This window comes from Sus scrofa, chromosome 13 (genome assembly GCF_054392235.1).
Source record: "Sus scrofa isolate SSC_HxYL_T2T_F1_AM1 chromosome 13, Sscrofa_HxYL_maternal_Yorkshire_Landrace_v2.0, whole genome shotgun sequence".
In the NCBI taxonomy this organism is placed as follows: domain Eukaryota; kingdom Metazoa; phylum Chordata; class Mammalia; order Artiodactyla; family Suidae; genus Sus; species Sus scrofa.
This window is the reverse complement of record NC_139395.1, coordinates 211910213-211922334: the sequence shown is the minus strand read 5'-3', so window position 1 is coordinate 211922334 and position 12122 is coordinate 211910213.

Below are 12122 nucleotides of genomic sequence, written 5' to 3'. Positions count from 1 at the left end.
ATTTCGCTTTTAGTGGCGAATGTTCTTACCTCTTTGTATCCCACTGGCCTCTTTCCTTTAAAAATCATTCAGTTTTGAAAAATGCAGATCAACGTGTGTTGCTAATGTTTACGAATGGAAATAACTATCTCCTCTAAGAATAATGATAATATTATTGTTATAATGATTGTTATTCTGTGAATGGTTGTAATTAGTGTATGTTACAGGATTACTATGCATTAGATACTATTAGATACTATTATACTACCAGAGATACTATATTTTAAGCATATATAGCTTTCTGCCAAGACATCAGGTTCTCAAATGCCATGTGATATCGCTTCTATGTGGAATCTTAAAAAAATGATACAAATGAACCTATTTACAAAACAGAAACAGACTCATAGACTTTGAAAAAAAATTATGGTCACCAAAGGGGAAAGGGGCAAGACGGATAAATTAGGAGTTTGTGATAGACAGATACACACTACTCTCCATAAAATAATCAGCAAGGATCTACTGCATAATGCAGGGAACTCTACTCAAAATTCTGTAATAACCTACATGGGAAAAGAATCTGAAAAACACACAATGTTGCTGTACTCCTGAAAACACAATATAAATCAAGTATACTCAATATAAAATAAAATAAAATGTAATTGGAAAAAGTATACAATGATTTTTTTAGAGAGACATATGGTTCTTAAACCATGGAGGATATAAAATTTTAAGTTAGTTTTCTACTTAAAGGCACAGGTTCTGGATTAAGGTTGCCTGGGTTAGAATTCTAATTTCCTCTTTTTTTTTTTTTTTTTTTCTTTTTAAGGCCTTGCCTGCGGCATTTGGAAATTCCTGGGGAGGGGTCAAATCAGAGCTGTAGCTGTTGGCCTACGCCACAGCCACAGCAACGTGGGATCCAAGCCACATCTGCGACCTACACCACAGCTTGCAGCAACACTGGATCCTTAACCCACTGAGGAAGGCCAGGGATCAAACTCGTTTCCTCATGGACACTAGTTGGATTATTAACCTGCTGAGCCACAGCAAGAACTCCATAATTTCCTCATTATTAAACTGGAGGCTTCCTGGGCAAGCTATTTAACCTCTCTTCAATGTGTCTATAGTAGATCAGCATCATCCATAGCTGTTCTTCCTCGCAAGTTTATTGCGGGGGTCAAATTTAACAATATGTGGGCAGGGCTTTAACACCATAGCAGCTCAAGAAATCTTGGCTATAAGTGCCCCTAAGACATGAGAATTCCAGAATGTGTGTGTGTGTGTGTGTGTGTGTGTGTGTGTGTGTGTGTGTGTGTGTGTGTGTCTTTTCTAGGGCTGCACCCACAGCATATGGAGGTTCCCAGGCAAGGGGTCCGACTGGAGCTGTGGCCACCGGCCTATGCCAGAGCCACAGCAATGTCAGATCCGAGCAGTGTCTGCAGCATACACCACAGCTCACGGCAACCCTGGATCCTTCACCCACTGAGTGAGGCCAGGGATCCAACCCGCAACCTCATGGTTCCTAGTCGGATTCGTTAACCACTGAGCCACAACAGGAACTCCCCAGAATTTTTTTTATATGCCTCAAAATTGTTGGCAACTCACCACAAAAATACATTTATAATTGAGAGCCAATATGATTATCTTTGGGCCTCCATTGTTCATCTAAACAAACAGGTTTCATAAAAATCCATACCCAGTAACCCTCTATGTATTCCATGCACATTTATCAACCTGTTCACCATTCTCCATTAAGGCTAGATCAGCTACCTGCATGTTTCTATTTGAGAAACTATTTCCTTCTTTGAGGAAAGAACTTGGCTACATCATCTCTTTAGAATAGCATGTTTGGGATTCCAGCAAATTCTTGTAAGTTCTTTCTGAAGTGGGGTTGTCACCATTATCCCAGAGTTAAGGTATTCGATTCCATTTTTTTTTTTTTTTTTTTTTTTTTTTTTTTGGCCATGACCATGGTAGGTGGAAGTTCCCCAGGCCAAGGATCGAACCCACAGCATAACCGTGACCAGAGCCACGGACATGACCATGCCAGATCCTTACCTGCTAAGCCACCAGGGAACTCCCCAGTTCCACTTTCTGGAAAGTTTTGCAAAACCCCTTCCCAAGTGGAAGATGGCAGGCCCTCTCTTGCCTGGCATTGTATTAAGAATTAAAAAATAAGGAAGCCAACAGAGATCCAGAGGGAGGCTAATCGAGAAATCTGTCGTGATTGCTGCTAATGTGTTGACAAGGCGGTGTTTGAGGGGGAAGGGACGTAGGCGGGGAGGGAGAGGGCTCTGCTCCCCCAGGCCTGGCATTAATGCAGGAACAGCTGAACTAAGTGTTCAGATTCAACACATCAAAGATGCGAGTCTTTGCGATACCATTGCTTCTATTCCACAATGTCAAAGGTGGCTGCAAATATATCCAGCACTTTCTGGGTGGCATTGTTTAGGAGGCTGGCCCCAGCAGATGGCCCCCAAATGCACCTCAGCCTGGTAGAGAGGGGACCACATGTGATGGTATAGTCTTCTCATTAGCAAACAGAAAAAAAAAGAAGAAGAAGGCAAGGATGAGAAAGGAGAGAGATGAAAAGAATACGCAGAGGCATTTGCATATTTACATTGTCTCTCTCTTCGCATTTCAAATTCTCCTCTAGCTGAAGTGTCAGTGGGCTTGCTTTTCTCCTTCTGTTTGTATGTTTACTTGTGCTAAATAGATTATGGTAATCAGGCACATAAATGCATGCAACTGTTATTATGGCATTTTAATCACAGAGTGGTTCACTGGAAGCCTTCATTAGAATTCTCATAATCTTACTTGTTAGTGTAACAAACAGTAATAAATGCCAAGGAGCTTGGATTAAGGCAGAGGCATTCAGACTTTAAAAGGGGAATATGGAAATGCTGTCAAATCTCTGCATTACTTATTGAAATGTCACATCAGCAGTTCGGGACTCGAAATAGCTTACTCATTATAAGGACAGGGAACCAGGCAACCTGAAGATAGTAATTATGTTTCTCTCCAGAGCACTGCGGACAGATGCCTTCCATGGAGTCCTCCTACCTCTTCTGAAATGACGGGATGGTCTGATCCACTGTCCTGGCCATTATGATTCATTGTTAAAATTGGAGAAATGTGTTATTAGCTCATTTCATTTTTACTTTATGGTTGGTGGGATGTGTGAATATGAACACAAATCACAACTTTCTCATTTTTGGAGTTCCTGTTGTGGCTCAGCAGGTTACCCACACGGTGTCCGTGAGGATGGGGGTTCGATCCCTGGCCTCGCTCAGTGGGTTAAAGGTTCCAGAGTTGCCACATGCTGTGGCACAGGTTGCAGATGTGGTTCGGACCTGGCATTGCTGTGGCTGCAGGGTAGACTGGCACCTGCAGCTCTGATTCAACCTAGCCCAGGAACTTCCATATGCCATGGGTATGACCATAAACAAACAAACAAACAAACAAACAAAAACTTCCCTGTTTTCATCATCTTTTAATTTTGGCAAGTGGGTAGGAAAAATCATGGGGTTTTTTGTTTGTTTGTTTGTTTGTTTTCCTAGAAAGCAGTATCATAGCCAAGTGCTTGAGAATAAACCACTCTTTCTGAAAATAGTGTGGTTTTGCAAACAGGTCTAAGCATTGGGTCACAACAGGTGACCACCCCATTTTCGTTTTTTGTTGTTGTTGTTGTTGTTGTTGTTGTTGTTGTTTTAGGGTTGTACTCACAGCATATGGAAGTTCCCAGGCTACAGGTCAAATCGGAGCTACAGCTGCCAGCCTACACCACAGCCACAGCAACTCGGGATCCAAGCTACATCTGTGACCTACACCACAGCTCATGGCAACACCAGATCCTTAACCTACTGAGTGAGGCCAGGGATCGAACCCACATCCTCATGGATCCTAGTGGGGTTTGTTAACCGCTGAGCCACGAAGGGAACTCCAACCACCCCAGGTTTGCACAAATGATACCTGTTATCTGTTGCTGTGTGACAAACTGTCCCAAGACTTAGTGACTTAAAATAATAACAATGTATTATTTCTCATGATTCTGAGGGCTTACCAGGCAGTTACTAACTGGGTGCTGGCTGAGACGTTGAAAGAGCTAGAAAGTCCAAAATGGATGCTTACCTGGGACTTTATGGGCCAGGCCTCTGTTCTTTTCTACAGAGGACTCTCCATCTGGCTTCTCTGGCTTCCTCAGAGGAGAAATGGATTATTAGCTAATTTCATTTACTTTATGGTTAGTGGGATGTGTAAATATGAACATGATGGCTTGGTTCAAGAAGAAAGAGTCTGGAAGGTGAAAGCAGAAGCCTTCGACTGCATTCTGCTGGTCAAAGAGAGTCATCGGCCAGCCCAGGCCAGGGAGAGAGGGGGTTACTCAGGGTGTGGATTCTGGGAAATGTGGTTCATTTGGAGCCATCTTTTTTTTTTAAAGTATTATTGAAACAGAGTTGACTTATAATGTTGTATTAATTTCTGCTGGACAATAACGTGATTCAGTTATACACACATATACACATATCCATTTTTTTTTTTTTGGTCTTTTTGCATTTTCTAGGGCCGCTCCCTTGGCATATGGAGGTTCCCAGGCTAGGGGTCTAATCGGAGCTGTAGCCGCTGGCCTATGCCAGAGCCACAGCAATGTCAGATCCGAGCCATGTCTACGACCTGCACCACAGCTCACGGCTACGCCGGATCCTTAACCCACTGAGCAAGGCCAGAGATCAAACCCGCAACCTCATGGTTCCTAGTCGGATTCATTAACTACTGAGCCACGACGGGAACTCCTCCATTCTTTTTTAGATTCTTTTCCCACAGGTCATCACAGAATATTGGGGACAGTTCCCTGTGCTACCCAGCAGGTCCCTGTTGAACATCCATTCCATATACAGTAGCGTGTACAAGCCAGTCTCGAACCCCCAGTCCCTCCCTCCCCCAATCTGGATCCATATTTGGAGACAAGCTTCCATGCTTCCACACGGGGGCTATCCCGGCCGGATTCTCTGTCACTCTGTCTTCCACTCAACTCTTTCTTGTCTGCATGTGGGAGCAAAAACCAAGGCCAGGGAAACCCCTTTTCTTACTTCCTCTCACCGCAGCCTCTCCCTTGGGTCCAGCTGTTCTTCGCAGGAACGTGGTAATTGAATTCCCACCACCAGCCACCCCATCTTGAGGCAATCTGAGGTACAGTCTCAAGCGACTCAGGGCATTTGTCCCAAATGTGACCAGCAACATCGTGCTCCTGTCACTCCCTGTCCTTGTCCAACAGGTTCCATCCCTCAGAGCCACATTTTTTTCTTTCTTGTTTTCTTTCTTTCGGCTGCCCCACAGCACGGGGAAGGTCCCAGACTAGGGGTCAAACAGGAGCTGCAGCTGCCGGCCTTTGCCGCAGCCACAGCAACACCAGATCTGAGCCACGTCTGTGACCTACACCACAGCTCACGGCAACACCAGATCCTTAACCCATTGAGCGAGGCCAGGGATCAAATCCGCAACCTCGTGGAACTAGTTGGGTTTGTCACTGGTGAGGCACAATGGGAACTTCCAGAGCCACGTTTCTTAAACTGGTTCATGGACTGGTCACCAGCATCAGGATGGCTGAGGAGCTTGTTAAAAAGTACAGGTTCCCATCATGGCTCAGTGGAAACGAATCTGACGAGGACCTCTGAGGACTCAGGTTTGATCCCTGGCCTTGCCGCAGTGGGTTAAGGATCTGGCATTGCCGTGAGCTGCAGTGTAGGTCACAGATGTGGCTCAGATCTGGCATTGCTGTGGCTGTGGGGTAAGCCAGTGCCTATAGCTCTGATTCGACCCCTCGCCTAGGAACCTCCACATACCTCAGGTGCGCCCCTAAAAAGCTAAACAAACAAACTGGTGACCCGGAACCAGCTGACTCATCTTCTCTGTGCTTGGGGCCAGAGGGCTGGGGTGGGGGGCGGGGGTGCTGTGTGTGTCATCAGCTGTGTCTTCATTGCCTCAGCACGCTGAGGCTAAAAAAACATTAGAAATTGGCTGGTCCCCCGTTACCAGCCTTACAGATCAGCAGCTGATGATCCAAGAGGTGAAGGGTCTGGTCTGAGGCCACATAGCAAACTAGTGGCAGAGCTGGGACCTGCCCTGCCTCTCTTGACCCTTCCTCCCACCTGCTCTACCCTGTCACCTCCTGTCCCAACCAATAGCAAGAGTCCGCCACTCCCTGAGGATTCCTCCTTCACCTACCCTCCTGGCCTATTTAAGGTCAAGGGCCACTGAATTCCTTTCTTAATAATTCAGAATCTGAAGCAAAATGCACCTTTTTCTAGAGTTTTTCTCATGATCATTCCTTAAATATCACACTGAGGGAGTTCCCGTTGTGGCTCAGTGGTTAATGAGTCCAACTAGGAACCATGAGGTTGAGGGTTTGATCCCTGTAGGTTAAGGATCCGGTGTTGCCGTGAGCTGTGGTGTAGGCTGGTGGCTATCGCTCCGATTCGACCCCTAGCCTGGGAACGTCTATAGGCCATGGGTGCAGCCCTATGAGACAAAAGACAAAAAAAAAAATACTCTTTGGTTTATGTATATTTTAAGATCTTCCAGTGCTCACACACACACATCTTGGTGGCCACGATCCACAGCCACTTGTAGGGAAGAGGTCGGGCGTGGGGGAATGACCATGACTTTTAGGAGAGTCAAAGGCAGCACTTTGTTTTGCTAGTTTTCATTCTGAGAAAGAACAGGGAAAAAAAAAAAAAGGTGAACTTGTTACTATGGAAAATTTTAAGTCTGCAAAAGTTAAGAGGGAGTTCCTGATGTGGCTCAGCGGAAATGAATCTGACCAGTATCCATGAGGATGCGGGTTCAATCTCTGGCTTCCCTCAGTGGGTTAAGGATCCGACCTTGCTGTGAGCTGAGGTTAAGGTCGCAGATGAGGCTTGGATCCTGCATTGCTGTGACTCTGGTGTAGGCTGGCAGCTGCAGCTCTGATTAGACCCCTAGCCTGGGAAATTTCATATGCTGCAGCTGTGTTTCTAAAAAGAAAAAAAAAAAAAATGAGAGAATCATGTAGTGAAGTCCCATATGCCCACCCCCAGTTTTAGCAATTACCAACTCCTGGCCACTTGGCACCCACCCCCACTCCTCTCATCTCAGATTATCTCGAAGCAAATATCAGACATGAGAGCAGGGTTAGGAATGCAAGGATGCAATGGTGATCACGTTCTGAGGTTATTTCTCTTCCAAGGGCTTGGGCTCTTTCTCATTATTCCCCTGAAGGAATCCTTGGTTCACCCTCCAGCAGGGGAACAACCAGCCTCTTCTCAGAGGTTCCTCTGACCCATTGGTGCTGGAGGAGGTGGCCTGTCTTGGAGAGCCAACTGGGGGCGTCCTCCTCCCACTCCACATTCAGTGACCTCAGACGTGTGACTTGACATCAGCCGGGATGGGAGGGTTTGTACCAGGGAAATTGCCAGGACTTCCTGCCCTTGTGGAGCTGGCTGTTAAACATTTCCCAGCACACTACTGCCTTGACCCTTGAAACATGCCTGGACAACCTCTAATTCATAGTAGAGCCCCTACCACAGTGGTTCTCAACTTGGAAAGTATTGGACGCACCCAAGGGTCCAATCCTTTACACCCAAGGATTTGTAAACTGGGCAAATCCTCACTCCCTCTCCTTCCCACCTACCTTCCAACCATAATCTCTGGGATGTCGTAGGAACTCAATAAATGCTTCTTGAATGAATGAATGAATGTGACTGTATGGTAGGTGAGGAAACTAGGGTAGAGAATTGTTAAGAACTTGCCCAAAGTGACAGCTAATGGGTAACAGAGGCAGAGTTCAAATGCAAGTTTGTCTAACTGAAACTCACAGACTCCAACGCACACAGCAGACTCAAAGAGTGGAGGTGACTGGCCCTGCAGGGTCCCATCCCCAGCCCCACCTGCCTAGGGCTGGGTTGTCATCATCAACCACTTCGGGCCAACTGTGGGATGTCCTTGGCAAGCTCTTTCCTGGGCTCAGGGCAGTGGACTTAATCTATAGTGAGCCAGCTCCATGACTGTGTCTTAACCATGGAGCAAACATGGCACTGAGGCAGGTTGCACGAGATTTTCGAGCATGGCGTTGGAAGCCAAAAGCACTGGGTTCCAATGCCAATGCCGGCACCCCAACTTTCTCATGTACACAAGGGATTTTTCCCATAAGGTGGTCCATTCAATCATTCAAACATATTGTGTAGCACCTACCAAGTGCCTGGCACTTGGTTATTGCCAGTGGTACCCTGGCAGGCAATACAGGGTTCATGGTTCCTGTCTTCATGGAGCTTAAGCAATTCTGAAGAGCAGAACAGACAATGCATTTCAAGTCCAATTCCTGGTATGTAGGAAGTGCTTCCATTAACCAGAACTCCTTCTCTCATAATGACAGATCCCAGATGAAAGCAGCTGAAGCAAAAGGCAAGGTCTATGGGCTCACACAATGGACAGTCTAGCTGTCCCTTTAGACATGGCTGGACCTTGGTGCCTGTCTGCTGTTGCTGGGAGTCTGGGAGTCTGACTTACTGTCTCTGCTGTCCTTAGTGCTGTTTTTCCTCCACCAAAAGCTCCAGGTTCCCACTCCACTAGCCTAACCAACCCAGCAGAAAGGGACTCTACCTTCTAAAGCAACCCAGAGCCAGATTATGACACGTGATCATTCCAGATCTGTCACTGGTTGGCTGGACCCAGATCATACATCCACCCCTGGGATGATGGGTGGACAGGTGTCCAGCCTCACCAATGGGCTGAGAGTGGGGGAGGGGTAATTGTCCACCATCCCCTTCCCCAGCCAGAACCTGGACAAGGAGTAAAGGATGTGGGTGGTAGTTATTATTGTTAATACAATAATATTATACAATAATACAATATACAATAAGTATTACCCCATGTAGCAGGTGAGTTCTTCTTGCAAGAGGATGCCCTTGGCATGCCCTTGAGGTGGAGGGGCTCTGTAACAATACTCTAGGGACAACTTGATGCCACCCAGCCTAAGGGGAAGTAGTCACTCCCATGACAGAGCTGGAAGGTCGGGGAGATGCTGTGCTGTGTGTACAGTGATTGTCACTAAAGAGTGCACACACATCAAGCTTGAGGTGTCTTGAATTTGAGTCCTGGACTGTGTCTGATATCTTTAGAGGTCGAATTTTCACCATGTGTCAGCATGTCTATCTGTTTGAGTGACAGAATGGCTCACTCAATACATATTTAGTGGGCAGATGCTGTAGTCGTTTCATGGTTGCTGTGACAGATGCTGTCTATTGGGTACCCCAATCCTCTCCATCTTCCCTGCTAATTGAGTCTCAGTTTTGTTCGGTGTCCATCCCCTAGGGAGGCTGGCTTGATACCCCACTGCGAGTTAATTCTGAATCATCCAAGCCAGTCATGGCAACCCCATTTCCCTTGCATGTTATTCAATGGTCCAGGCATGGCCAGTGTTCATGGGGGAAACTACTGAGAAAGGTTTCTTCATTCTTAAAAAGAACCAACACGAAGAGGCAGCTCCTGGTCTTTAGCTGGATGTTTCTGGGCTGGGACCTGTGCCAGCACTCTGGCTAACAGCCTGCGGTTAAAGCACACTCATGGAGGAGGGCTGCGTCCACAGAGAACCTCAGAGAAAGAGAAACCAGAGCTCTGAGGCACAGTGCCTGACTCCATTCTGCCCATGGACTTGGTGTCATGTGACCGACTCAATCTTCTTATTGTTTGAGTCCATGGAGGGGTGTCAGGAGCTCAGCTGAGCTGGGGGAAAGAGAGAGGGAGAGGGAAAGAGAGAAGGAGAGAGAGAGGGAGAATGGGAGGAAGGGAGAGAGTGGGAGCTGTCAGGTGTCAGAGTAGCTGAGGAAAGCTTTAAGCCTTTAACCATTTACTGCGAGATGGTACAAGCAAGGGTCTAAAACCAGAGGAAGCCCCTGCTCTCCCTGTTCGACATCCCCCATGAACATCACATGTGTCCAGGCTCAGGTGTATTCCTGCAGACGTAGGTTTGTCTCCCTGTTGAAAGAGCCCTGAACAAAAGTCTTTGGCAATTTTATGGACACTGGGGTTGGGAGGGTGGAGATTAAGGGGGGCGGTAGGGATGGAAAAGTACTGGGTACTTGGGCAGAGAGGGGCCAAATGTCTTCAAGGGTCTCCCCTCTCCTTCAGACCCCCATAAGGAGGTCCCAGCCCAGGACCTCAGCTCAAGGAGACCAAAGTGAGAGTGCTAGGGATGGGGGTGCCGATGTGTGACCCTCAGAGACTGCATGGCCCTAGCTGTCACCAAGTCCAGTATGGGGAGGGGAGATTTCCTCCATGGGGACTACCGGGTAAAGTCTTTGTAACTGCTGATGGTTGAGCTTGAAAAATCACATACATTTTTAACCAGAAGCCAAAATCCTCAAGTGGGAGATTCTGCTAGTTGCCATGGAAAACATTAGAAAGGACACAATTTTGAATTTTTAGTAATTGGGGACAGAAAATCCAACTCAGACTGGTTTAAAAAATAAAGGGTACTTGATTTAAAAATACGCAAAAGACTTGAATAGATATTTCTCAAAAGATGATATCAAATGGCCAATGGGCATATGAAAAGATGCTCAACATCGCTAATCAACAGAGCAATGCAAATCAAAACCACTATGAGGTATTACCTCATATCCATTAGGATGGCTATCAAAAAGCCCTGAAAATAACAAGTGTTGGTGGGGATGTAAAGAAGTTAGAACACTTGTGCACTGTTGGTAGGGTTGTAGAATGGGACAATGGCCATGGAAAACCATGGTGGTTCCTCAAAAAAATAGAACTACAAATGATCCGGCAATCCCACTTCTAGGTATATAGCCAAGATAATTCAAAGTGGGATCTCAAAGAGATATTTGCACATCAGTGTTCATAATGGAATTATTCACAATCGTCAAGAGGAAGAAGCAACTTGAATGTGCATAGACAGATGAATAGATAAACAAAATGTGACATATACATACAATGGAATACTATGCAGCCTTAAAAAGGAAGGAAATAGTGTGACATGCTACAATATGGATGCAACTTGAAGACATAATACTAAGTGAAATACACTAGTCACAAAAGAATAAATACACTATGCATCTACTTATATGAGGAATCTAAAGTAGTTAAATTCATAGAAATAAAAAGTCAGTTGGTGGTACCCAGGGGCTGGGGGAAGGGGGAAGAGGAAAATTGTTGTTTATGGGGTATAAAGTTTCAGTTGTGCAAAATGAAAAAGTTTTGGAGATCTGTTTCACAACAATGTAAATATACTTAATACTACAAAATGGTTAAGATGATAAATTTTATATGTGTTTTTAACCCACAATAAAAATAAGTAGATGAATGAATAAATGGACAGGCGAGTGAATAAATAAATGGAATTTATTGGTTCACATAAAAGAAATTCCAGAGGAGTGATGAACTTCAGGTTAGGCTTGATCCTGTAGCTCAGTGATGACAGGAAAGATATTGTTTCTTTCTATTTCCTCTCTGTCTTCCAAATAATCAAATAATCTATGTAGAAGGTTTTCATCCATGTTTGTGCATCCATCCATCCATTTATACAACAAATAAATATTTACCAGTGGCATTCTTTTTATTAGGCACCAAATTATATGCTAGGATTACTTTTAAAAGACAAGTTTTCAAATAAGGAAAAATTTATTTTGCAATGAGTAAAACTTGCTTCCTCTGATCAGCTCATATGTTTGTGTTTGCTAATGACCAGGAAAAGGAAGAGCAGATCCATCTGTGAGTCTCACTGGGCACTGCTGGTCAGGCAACCACTTCTGGGAGTTCCTGTTGTGGCTCAGCAGTAACAAACCTGACATAGTATCCATGAGGATGTGGGTTGGATCCCTAGCCTCTTTCAGTGGGCTAAGTATCCAGTGTTGCTATGAGCTGTAGTATAGGTCACAGACGCATTGCTGTGGCTGTGGCTGTGGCTGTGGCTGGTGGCTGCAGCTCCAATTTGACCCCTAGCCTGGAAACCTCCATATGCTGCAGGTGCGGTCCTAAAAAAAAAAAAAAAAAAGCAACCACTTCAGGCTCCACTGTTCACCTCCAACTTTCTTGCTCTGTAAGGAAAGCCACCCCTCTCAGTGACTTAACAATAATCTTAATAAGACTTTCTGTTA